Genomic DNA, 12,785 nt, shown 5'->3' with positions numbered 1-12,785 from the left:
TGAGAAGTGAGCTATGGTCCTCGACAATTTTTTGAACTTTCAAGAAATAGATTTTTGCACTTATATTTTATCAGTAAAAATTTATATTTATATAGTAAATATTTATGTAGTAAAATATTATATTTTATATTTTTAAATTCAGTTTGATTTGATTTGACTTAATTTGACTTTAATTTAAGTTGACATAACTTAAATTAGGACCTCCTCTCTTCCCTAGTAAATAATATTTTTTTAGCTGAGAGGTGAGCTGTGGGCCTCGAAAATTTTTTGAACTTTCAAGAAATAGATTTTTGCACTTATATTTTATCAGTAAAAATTTATATTTATATAGTAAATAATTATGTAGTAAAATATTATATTTAATTTTTTGACTTTAACTTAATTTTAGTTTAATTTGATTTGACGTTTTTTGACTTTAATTTAAGTTTACATAAATTAAACTAAGACATAATAGTTCTACTCCTATTCCCTTTCCCTAGTAAATCATTTTTTACTTAAAAAAAATTACTAATTTTTACTTTTTTACTTTAACATAATTTCAGTTTAATTTGATTTGACTTAATTTGACTTTAATTTAAGTTGACATAACTTAAATTACGACCTCCTCCCTTTTCCCTAGTAAATTATATTATTTAGCTGAGAAGTGAGTTATGGTCCTCGACAATTTTTTGAACTTTCAAGAAATAGATTTTGGCACTTATATTTTATCAGTAAAAATTTATATTTATATAGTAAATATTTATGAAGTAAAATATTATATTTAATTTTTTGACTTTAGCTTAATTTCAGTTTAATTTGATTTGACTTTAATTTAAGTTGACATAAATTAAACTAAGACATAATAGCTCTACTCCTATTCCCTTTACTTAGTAAATAATAAATTTCAGCTAAGAGGTGACCTGTGGGCCTCGACAATTTTTTGAAGTCTCAAGAAGTAGATTTTTGCGCCTATTTTATCAGTAAACTTTATATTTATATACCTAATATGTATATTGTAAAATATTATATTTTATATTTTTAATTTCAGTTTAATTTGGTTTGACTTAATTTGACTTTAATTTAAATTGACATAACTTAAACTAGGACCTCCTCCCTTTCCCTAGTAAATAATATTTTTTTAGCTGAGAAGTGAGCTATGGTCCTCGACAATTTTTTGAACTTTCAAGAAATAGATTTTTGCACTTATATTTTATCAGTAAAAATTTATATTTATATAGTAAATATTTATGTAGTAAAATATTATATTTTATATTTTTAATTTCAGTTTAATTTGGTTTGACTTAATTTGACTTTAATTTAAATTGACATAACTTAAACTAGGACCTCCTCCCTTTCGCTAGTAAATTATATTTTTTAGCTAAGAGGTGAGCTGTTGGCCTCGAAAATTTTTTGAAATTTCAAGAAATAGATTTTTGCACTTATATTTTATCAGTAGAAATTTATATTTATATAGTAAATATTTATGTAGTAAAATATTATATTTTATATTTTTAAATTCAGTTTGATTTGATTTGACTTAATTTGACTTTAATTTAAGTTGACATAACTTAAATTAGGACCTCCTCTCTTTCCCTAGTAAATAATATTTTTTTAGCTGAGAAGTGAGCTATGGTCCTCGAAAATTTTTTGAACTTTCAAGAAATAGATTTTTGCACTTATATTTTATCAGTAAAAATTTATATTTATATAGTAAATATTTATGTAGTAAAATATTATATTTTATATTTTTAAATTCAGTTTGATTTGATTTGACTTAATTTGACTTTAATTTAAGTTGACATAACTTAAATTAGGACCTCCTCTCTTTCCCTAGTAAATAATATTTTTTTAGCTGAGAAGTGAGCTATGGTCCTCGACAATTTTTTGAACTTTCAAGAAATAGATTTTTGCACTTCTATTTTATCAGTAAAAATTTATATTTATATAGTAAATATTTATGTAGTAAAATATTATATTTTATATTTTTAAATTCAGTTTGATTTGATTTGACTTAATTTGACTTTAATTTAAGTTGACATAACTTAAATTAGGACCTCCTCTCTTTCCCTAGTAAATAATATTTTTTTAGCTGAGAAGTGAGCTATGGTCCTCGACAATTTTTTGAACTTTCAAGAAATAGATTTTTGCACTTATATTTTATCAGTAAAAATTTATATTTATATAGTAAATATTTATGCAGTCTTTCGTTTCCGACCTGAGTGGAGACTGATGAGTGATGCATTGTTTCTTGACCTTTTTAAGCCTTTACCATTCTGTTTTAATTTCTCGCCAAGGGTTCGTGCACTGGACCTAAGATTTTCCGAAGCACTTTTTTTAAAATCCTTGCCAGAGCCCCAATCGTATAGTGTAGAGGATGCAAAATCTGTCTCAGCTTGTAAAAGATATTTTCTAGCCAGTGTTAGTGAAGAGCGAAACATCTTAGCAAACCAGCTGCCAAAACAGTAGACAGACATTGACGAGAGTCATTTGAAGTAGTCCATTCCATTGCCCTGTTGTCTTGGGCCAAGAGTATTAACATAGCAGTCAATATCAGGACAAGTGAATACCACTTTTTTATTAGACATCTTGCTGTTGAACGATAGGTCGAAAATGGTACTATAGGTACTATATTTATATAGTAAATATTTATGTAGTAAAATATTATATTTTATATTTTTAAATTCAGTTTGATTTGATTTGACTTAATTTGACTTTAATTTAAGTTGACATAACTTAAATTAGGACCTCCTCTCTTTCCCTAGTAAATAATATTTTTTTAGCTGAGAAGTGAGCTATGGTCCTCGACAATTTTTTGAACTTTCAAGAAATAGATTTTTGCACTTATATTTTATCAGTAAAAATTTATATTTATATAGTAAATAATTATGTAGTAAAATATTATATTTTATATTTTTAAATTCAGTTTGATTTGATTTGACTTAATTTGACTTTAATTTAAGTTGACATAACTTAAATTAGGACCTCCTCTCTTTCCCTAGTAAATAATATTTTTTTAGCTGAGAAGTGAGCTATGGTCCTCGACAATTTTTTGAACTTTCAAGAAATAGATTTTTGCACTTATATTTTATCAGTAAAAATTTATATTTATATAGTAAATATTTATGTAGTAAAATATTATATTTTATATTTTTAAATTCAGTTTGATTTGATTTGACTTAATTTGACTTTAATTTAAGTTGACATAACTTAAATTAGGACCTCCTCTCTTTCCCTAGTAAATAATATTTTTTTAGCTGAGAGGTGAGCTGTGGGCCTCGAAAATTTTTTGAACTTTCAAGAAATAGATTTTTGCACTTATATTTTATCAGTAAAAATTTATATTTATATAGTAAATAATTATATAGTAAAATATTATATTTTATATTTTTGACTTTAACTTAATTTTACTTTAATTTGATTTGACTTTTTTTGACTTTAATTTAAGTTTACATAACTTAAACTAAGACATAACAGTTTTACTCCTTTTCCCTTTCCCTAGTAAATCATTTTTTACTTAAAAAAAATTACTAATTTTTACTTTTTTACTTTAACATAATTTCAGTTTAATTTGATTTGACTTAATTTGACTTTAATTTAAGTTGACATAACTTAAATTACGACCTCCTCCCTTTTCCCTAGTAAATTATATTATTTAGCTGAGAAGTGAGTTATGGTCCTCGACAATTTTTTGAACTTTCAAGAAATAGATTTTGGCACTTATATTTTATCAGTAAAAATTTATATTTATATAGTAAATATTTATGAAGTAAAATATTATATTTAATTTTTTGACTTTAGCTTAATTTCAGTTTAATTTGATTTGACTTTAATTTAAGTTTACATAAATTAAACTAAGACATAATAGTTCTACTCCTATTCCCTTTACCTAGTAAATAATAAATTTCAGCTAAGAGGTGACCTGTGGGCCTCGACAATTTTTCAAGAATTAGATTTTTTGCACTTATATTTTATCAGTAAAAATTTATATTTATATACTAAATATTTATGTAGTAAAATATTATATTTTATATTTTTAAATTCAGTTTGATTTGATTTGACTTAATTTGACTTTAATTTAAGTTGACATAACTTAAATTAGGACCTCCTCTCTTCCCTAGTAAATAATATTTTTTTAGCTGAGAAGTGAGCTATGGTCCTCGACAATTTTTTGAATTTTCAAGAAATAGATTTTTGCACTTATATTTTATCAGTAAAAATTTATATTTATATAGTAAATATTTATGTAGTAAAATATTATATTTTATATTTTTAAATTCAGTTTGATTTGATTTGACTTAATTTGACTTTAATTTAAGTTGACATAACTTAAATTAGGACCTCCTCTCTTTCCCTAGTAAATAATATTTTTTTAGCTGAGAAGTGAGCTATGGTCCTCGAAAATTTTTTGAACTTTCAAGAAATAGATTTTTGCACTTATATTTTATCAGTAAAAATTTATATTTATATAGTAAATATTTATGTAGTAAAATATTATATTTTATATTTTTAAATTCAGTTTGATTTGATTTGACTTAATTTGACTTTAATTTAAGTTGACATAACTTAAATTAGGACCTCCTCTCTTTCCCTAGTAAATAATATTTTTTTAGCTGAGAAGTGAGCTATGGTCCTCGACAATTTTTTGAACTTTCAAGAAATAGATTTTTGCACTTATATTTTATCAGTAAAAATTTATATTTATATAGTAAATATTTATGTAGTAAAATATTATATTTTATATTTTTAAATTCAGTTTGATTTGATTTGACTTAATTTGACTTTAATTTAAGTTGACATAACTTAAATTAGGACCTCCTCTCTTTCCCTAGTAAATAATATTTTTTTAGCTGAGAAGTGAGCTATGGTCCTCGACAATTTTTTGAACTTTCAAGAAATAGATTTTTGCACTTATATTTTATCAGTAAAAATTTATATTTATATAGTAAATATTTATGTAGTAAAATATTATATTTTATATTTTTAAATTCAGTTTGATTTGATTTGACTTAATTTGACTTTAATTTAAGTTGACATAACTTAAATTAGGACCTCCTCTCTTTCCCTAGTAAATAATAATTTTAGCTGAGAGGTGAGCTGTGGTCCTCGACAATTTTTTGAACTTTCAAGAAATAGATTTTTTGTACTTATATTTTATCAGTAAAAATGTATATTTATATAGTAAATATTTATGAAGTGAAATATTATATTTAATTTTTTGACTTTAACTTAATTTTACTTTAATTTGATTTGACTTAATTTGACTTTAATTTAAGTTGACATAACTTAAACTAGGACATAACAGTTTTACTCCTTTTCCCTTTCCCTAGTAAATCATTTTTTACTTAAAAAAAATTACTAATTTTTACTTTTTTACTTTAACATAATTTCAGTTTAATTTGATTTGACTTAATTTGACTTTAATTTAAGTTGACATAACTTAAATTACGACCTCCTCCCTTTTCCCTAGTAAATTATATTATTTAGCTGAGAAGTGAGTTATGGTCCTCGACAATTTTTTGAACTTTCAAGAAATAGATTTTGGCACTTATATTTTATCAGTAAAAATTTATATTTATATAGTAAATATTTATGAAGTAAAATATTATATTTAATTTTTTGACTTTAGCTTAATTTCAGTTTAATTTGATTTGACTTTAATTTAAGTTTACATAAATTAAACTAAGACATAATAGTTCTACTCCTATTCCCTTTACTTAGTAAATTATAAATTTCAGCTAAGAGGTGACCTGTTGGCCTCGAAAATTTTTTGAACTTTCAAGAAATAGATTTTTGCACTTATATTTTATCAGTAAAAATTTATATTTATATAGTAAATAATTATGTAGTAAAATATTATATTTTATATTTTTAAATTCAGTTTGATTTGATTTGACTTAATTTGACTTTAATTTAAGTTGACATAACTTAAATTAGGACCTCCTCTCTTTCCCTAGTAAATAATATTTTTTTAGCTGAGAAGTGAGCTATGGTCCTCGACAATTTTTTGAACTTTCAAGAAATAGATTTTTGCACTTATATTTTATCAGTAAAAATTTATATTTATATAGTAAATATTTATGTAGTAAAATATTATATTTTATATTTTTAAATTCAGTTTGATTTGATTTGACTTAATTTGACTTTAATTTAAGTTGACATAACTTAAATTAGGACCTCCTCTCTTTCCCTAGTAAATAATATTTTTTTAGCTGAGAAGTGAGCTATGGTCCTCGACAATTTTTTGAACTTTCAAGAAATAGATTTTTGCACTTATATTTTATCAGTAAAAATTTATATTTATATAGTAAATATTTATGTAGTAAAATATTATATTTTATATTTTTAAATTCAGTTTGATTTGATTTGACTTAATTTGACTTTAATTTAAGTTGACATAACTTAAATTAGGACCTCCTCTCTTTCCCTAGTAAATAATATTTTTTTAGCTGAGAAGTGAGCTATGGTCCTCGACAATTTTTTGAACTTTCAAGAAATAGATTTTTGCACTTATATTTTATCAGTAAAAATTTATATTTATATAGTAAATATTTATGTAGTAAAATATTATATTTTATATTTTTAAATTCAGTTTGATTTGATTTGACTTAATTTGACTTTAATTTAAGTTGACATAACTTAAATTAGGACCTCCTCTCTTTCCCTAGTAAATAATATTTTTTTAGCTGAGAAGTGAGCTATGGTCCTCGACAATTTTTTGAACTTTCAAGAAATAGATTTTTGCACTTCTATTTTATCAGTAAAAATTTATATTTATATAGTAAATATTTATGTAGTAAAATATTATATTTTATATTTTTAAATTCAGTTTAGTTTGGTTTGACTTAATTTGACTTTAATTTAAATTGACATAACTTAAACTAGGATCTCCACCCTTTCCCTAGTAAATAATAATTTTAGCTGAGAGGTGAGCTGTGGGCCTCGACAATTTTTTGAAATTTCAAGAAATAGATTTTTTGTACTTATATTTTATCAGTAGAAATTTATATTTATATAGTAAATATTTATGCAGTAAAATATTATATTTTATATTTTTAAATTCAGTTTGATTTGATTTGACTTAATTTGACTTTAATTTAAGTTGACATAACTTAAATTAGGACCTCCTCTCTTTCCCTAGTAAATAATATTTTTTTAGCTGAGAAGTGAGCTATGGGCCTCGAAAATTTTTTGAACTTTCAAGAAATAGATTTTTGCACTTATATTTTATCAGTAAAAATTTATATTTATATACTAAATAATTATGTAGTAAAATATTATATTTAATTTTTTGACTTTAACTTAATTTTACTTTAATTTGATTTGACTTATTTTGACTTTAATTTAAGTTGACATAACTTAAACTAAGACATAACAGTTTTACTCCTATTCCCTTTCCCTAGTAAATCATTTTTTACTTAAAAAAATTACTAATTTTTACTTTTTTACTTTAACATAATTTCAGTTTAATTTGATTTGACTTAATTTGACTTTAATTTAAGTTGACATAACTTAAATTACGACCTCCTCCCTTTTCCCTAGTAAATTATATTATTTAGCTGAGAAGTGAGTTATGGTCCTCGACAATTTTTTGAACTTTCAAGAAATAGATTTTGGCACTTATATTTTATCAGTAAAAATTTATATTTATATAGTAAATATTTATGAAGTAAAATATTATATTTAATTTTTTGACTTTAGCTTAATTTCAGTTTAATTTGATTTGACTTTAATTTAAATTTACATAACTTAAACTAAGACATAATAGTTCTACTCCTATTCCCTTTACTTAGTAAATAATAAATTTCAGCTGAGAGGTGACCTGTGGGCCTCGACAATTTTTGCTTCAAGAATTAGATTTTTTGCACTTATATTTTATCAGTAAAAATTTATATTTATATAGTAAATGGCTATTTATAGTAGTAAAATATTATATTTTATATTTTTGAAATTCAGTTTGATTTGATTTGACTTAATTTGACTTTAATTTAAGTTGACATAACTTAAACTAGGACAAGACAGTTTTACTCCTCCTCCCTTTCCCTAGTAAATAATATTTTTTAGCTAAGAGGTGAGCTGTTGGCCTCGAAAATTTTTTGAACTTTCAAGAAATAGATTTTTGCACTTATATTTTATCAGTAAAAATTTATATTTATATAGTAAATAATTATGTAGTAAAATATTATATTTAATTTTTTACTTTAACTTAATTTCAGTTTTATTTTATTTGAAGTTTTTGTACTTAAAATTAATTTGAAATAAATTAAACTAGGAAATAAAAGTTCTAATCCTTTTCCCTGTAGCTTGTAAATAATAAATTTTAGCTAAGAGGTGAGCTGTGGGCCTCGACACTTTTTTTAAGTTTCAAAAAGTAGATTTTTGCACTTATATTTTATCAGTAACAATCTGTATTTATATACTAAATATTTATATAGTAAAACATTATATTTTATATTTTTGACTTTAACTTAATTTTAGTTTAGTTTGGTTTGACTTAATTTGACTTTAATTTAAATTGACATAACTTAAACTAGGACCTCCTCCCTCTCCCTAGTAAATAATAAATTTTAGCTGAGAGGTGAGCTGTGGACCTCGACAATTTCTTGAATTTTTAAGAAATAGATTTTTGCACTTATATTTTATCAGTAAAAATTTATATTTATGTAGTAAATAGGCTATCTATGTAGTAAAATATTATATTTAATTTTTGACTTTAACTTAATTTCAGTTCAATTTGATTTGAATTAAATTGACTTTAATTTAAGTTGACATAAATCAAACTAAGACATAATAGCTCTACTCCTATTCCCTGTACTGAGTAAATAATAAATTTTAGCTAAGAGGTGACCAGTGGGCCTCGACAATTTTTTGAAATCTCAAGAAGTAGATTTTTGCGCCTATTTTATCAGTAAACTTTATATTTATATACTAAATATTTATATAGCGTAATTGAGAGAGATTTAGAGATTTTGTGCGAGATAGAGAGTGATTGAGAGATATCAAATAAAATAATTCTCTATCTCGCACTCTCTCCCTAACGTGCGCAAAATCTCTCTCAATATATGTATTTATCTTTCACATCGAATTATGGAGATGACGTGAGAGAGATTTATTTAGTGTTTGTGAGATTTTGAGTGATTGAGAGATATCGTGCGAGATTGAGAGTTATTGAGAGATATTGTGCGAGGTTGATAGTGATTGAGAGATATTGTGCTTGAGAGATATTGTGCGAGATTGAGACTGATTGAAAGATATTGTGCGAGATTGAGAGTGATTGAGAGTTTGTAGCCGTCCATTTGTAACCAGATTTTGAGCCAAGGAGACATGCAGAACCTCCAAATCCTGCAATACCTGCTTATTATTTCCTTCTTTTCATGTGTCTCGCACCTCTACACTCTCAAACCAAATCAGTGTACTATTGTAGTCGGGGATTTTGTGAAATCTTTTAATCCTGTATGGTCGAAGGTGGTTACTACCCTCTATTTCTTTATTTGGGTACCCCCTCGAGTACACACCGATTCTAAGGACCACCCCATCACGTATCCAATCCGATAAATTGACCATTATCAGCGGTACCAAGTAGTATTTTTTTTTTTGGGGGGGGGGGTACTATGTTCCAAATTTTCCTGGGTGTATAAGCGAGCTAAACATATAATTGAGAGATAAAAGGGAGCAAAATGAACATAAATAAACCAATATTATAAGAGATTTCGTCATATAAGTCTTGAGTTTAGGATAAGTGCTCGAAAATTTTGTAGTAACGAACTGAGAGTAAGGAGCACTGTAGAAATATTCGTTTTTGAAATATGTTAATGAGCGTTGGTAGATTTTTAGTATCTGTGGCAATGATTTTATAATGAAGGATATAATTAAATACTAGTGTTTAAAATTTTTGTATTGAACTATAAGGACATCGTTTTGACGCTACGAGGCAAAAGAATAATCTCTAAAACCACAGATAATCGTGAAAAATCTAATAAATAATCTGTGCTAAAACTATTAGGTTGCACCTTTGTGGTAAAACATTTTGTGGCAAATTTCGAAGAGTCCCGCCACCTCGTGGATCACTCTCCGACTATTTATAAAAGTCTTGTAAGGGCCCGGGGGCATATGTTATCAGAAGTGATCACTTGAATTGTCCGACTTTGCTAAAATTTACTAAAAACGCACTGTTATAAATACTCTATAATCCACAACGTACCTTCATAAGTCAGATATTAAAGATAGGGACGTCTAAACCACGTTTGCCGGCTCTCCTTCTTTCGGTCTACGAACGTACTTATCAATAATACAGTTTTTCAAAAGTTATAAAATGTTATACATTACCTCAAAAATATATCCGCGAGTTCCCACAGACAGTCCCGTGTAGGATATTTTAAGCACTCTGAGACTCTAGGTGACAGATTTGTTTTTTTATTATTTTGATTTATAGATAAATAGACATAGTATAGTAGCTCAACTGATAAATTTTAAATTACACAATACAAAACTTACTTTTTATAAAAATAAGTATAGAACAATACTCTATTTATTATTTTGATTACCAATAGATTAGAGTAATTGAGATGATTGTTACCCAAAAAGTGTAAGAACATAAGTACATATGCCATATTTTCTGACAAGGTAAAAAATATCATATTAAGGTAAAGTACTCTTAATGTGAAACCAACCACTCATATAAATAAAATAATTGGCCCAACAGTGATGTTTTTAAATAACAGCTCGTAACATGTGGGGAATTTTTTTTTTTTTCTTTATAAATTCTTATTTCTCGTGTTTATTTGTTGTTTTTTTTTTCTTTTCCCCAGGTGTTTTAGTATAGAAAAATTTCTCAAATAAATATTTTTATTTTAAATAATTAATTAGTTTTTTATTTATAAATTTTAATATATTAAAAGTATTATAATTTAAATAAAACAGTATACAGTTATTTTTTCATTAAATATGAAACAGTTCGTGTTAACAAAATTTAAGTAAGGAGCAATCCGGCTAAATAGCACCCGACACACTAAAAACGGAATTTCGATATAAAAAGACAAAAAAAAAGGAAAAAATTTTATTTTATTTTTAAACAACCAATATTCATGATTTTTAATCTACCACCACCGACTTACATCACCTTATACAAAGTTCAAGATTTTGTAAAACATGGAGAAACGCCCCATCGACGTGCTAGGACTTTGATAAAAATAAAAAACTCAAAGTTAGCATATAAGAGACCCCAACTATATACGTTTCAAGATACTATCCTAAAAATTGTTTAATTTTGTGTTTTTTTTGACATAATAAATATAAAGTTGGCGTGTTTATTATTATTATTTTTTTCTTTTTTTTTTGTCTTATTACCGGGGGTGATCGTATCGATCAATTAGTACTAGAATAGCGTTAGCGGGCTCATTTGATATAAAATGAGATAGTGTCTTTACAATTGACAAAAAAAAAAGAGGACCCCCTCTCACGATAATTTTGTTCCTACAGACACCCGATCAAAATTTTAATATATCAATTTTGTTAAGCCTGGTCGAAAAGTGCAATAACTCTGTCTGTTAGGATTTATTAATCCCCCACCGTCCCCCGTTGTGCGGTCTTCTATGGCTTACCTGTGCAATATTTATAAAAAGATTTGGGTTTATGGTTACTAAAATATAATGGGGCATTGGTATTTTTTCGATGAGTGTGGTTAATTTTTAGAGGTTATTAGAGGTCACCTTGTTCCGGGAGCGTACTCTACATGGGTGGAAATATTTAAAATCAACAAACAAAAAAAGATACGAAATTAAATAAAAAAACCATTTTATAAAATGAATGTAAGTAGTAACATCAAAACTTAAAAAGAACAGACATGTATGGCTCATATGATTCGGTTCGACCCCTAGTCATTACTTCGCTCTTTAAACTAAAGTTTTTTTGTACTTTCATCAGAGCTATTGATTCTAATTAATGGCCTTTGTGATTAAGTGGTCATTCCTAAAGAATTTTATTAAAGAATTGGTCATTCCTACAAAATTTGGACTTTAGCGTAAAGAGCGAGGTATCAACAAGTCGGCAAACCCCCTAATATAATTAATAAAAATATACTAATATGAAAGTTTGTTCCATAAGATAATTCGTAAGTCATGTCAGATAAAAATTTCGGGAAAGCCATTGAGCCAAAAAAAAAAAAGTAAAAATAATACGCAAATTTCATTTTAATTATTCACGTACGAAGAGACAAAATCAACGCTATATTAATTAAAAAACGTTCATAAATTAAATAAAAAAAGTTTTTCTAACTGGAATTAAGGAGCGAAATTAAAACTTAAGACGGACAGAAATTAGTCTGTATATTACCGGAACCGGCCCCTCATACCCACCTACATATTGCATCTCATTGTTGATTCTTTCTCAAAAATTTTGTTAAATACAAACAAACATTAATTTTTTTATAGATCGAGTCTCTTAGTTGTGTACCGCTCTTGTAATATACATAACAATAGTATTGATATTAATTTTCAATGTCGATATAATTAAAAAATATATTTTTTATTAAAAAGAAAAAATATAATAATGAAATAAATGTTGTATAATCAATGTTATTTTTGTCTTGGTTGGGGTTTTTTATTTTTTTGTCAATTTGGTTTTACTGGTTTTACCCAAAAAAAAAAACACGACTCTTTATATGACACTTTTGTCTTAACTTTAAGAATTCCAAAATGTTTTTCATATTGAATCCAACTTATGCTTTGTCTAGCTGCAAAAACATAAGTTTTTCTGTATCAACGTTTCATTTTGTACACCTTGGTTTAAAAATTGGTCCCTGTCAAGCAGTT

Source organism: Artemia sp. Qi Xiang Cuo, chromosome 10 (genome assembly GCF_049724085.1).
Source record: "Artemia sp. Qi Xiang Cuo chromosome 10, ASM4972408v1, whole genome shotgun sequence".
In the NCBI taxonomy this organism is placed as follows: domain Eukaryota; kingdom Metazoa; phylum Arthropoda; class Branchiopoda; order Anostraca; family Artemiidae; genus Artemia; species Artemia sp. Qi Xiang Cuo.
Note: the sequence above shows the minus strand (reverse complement) of the source record.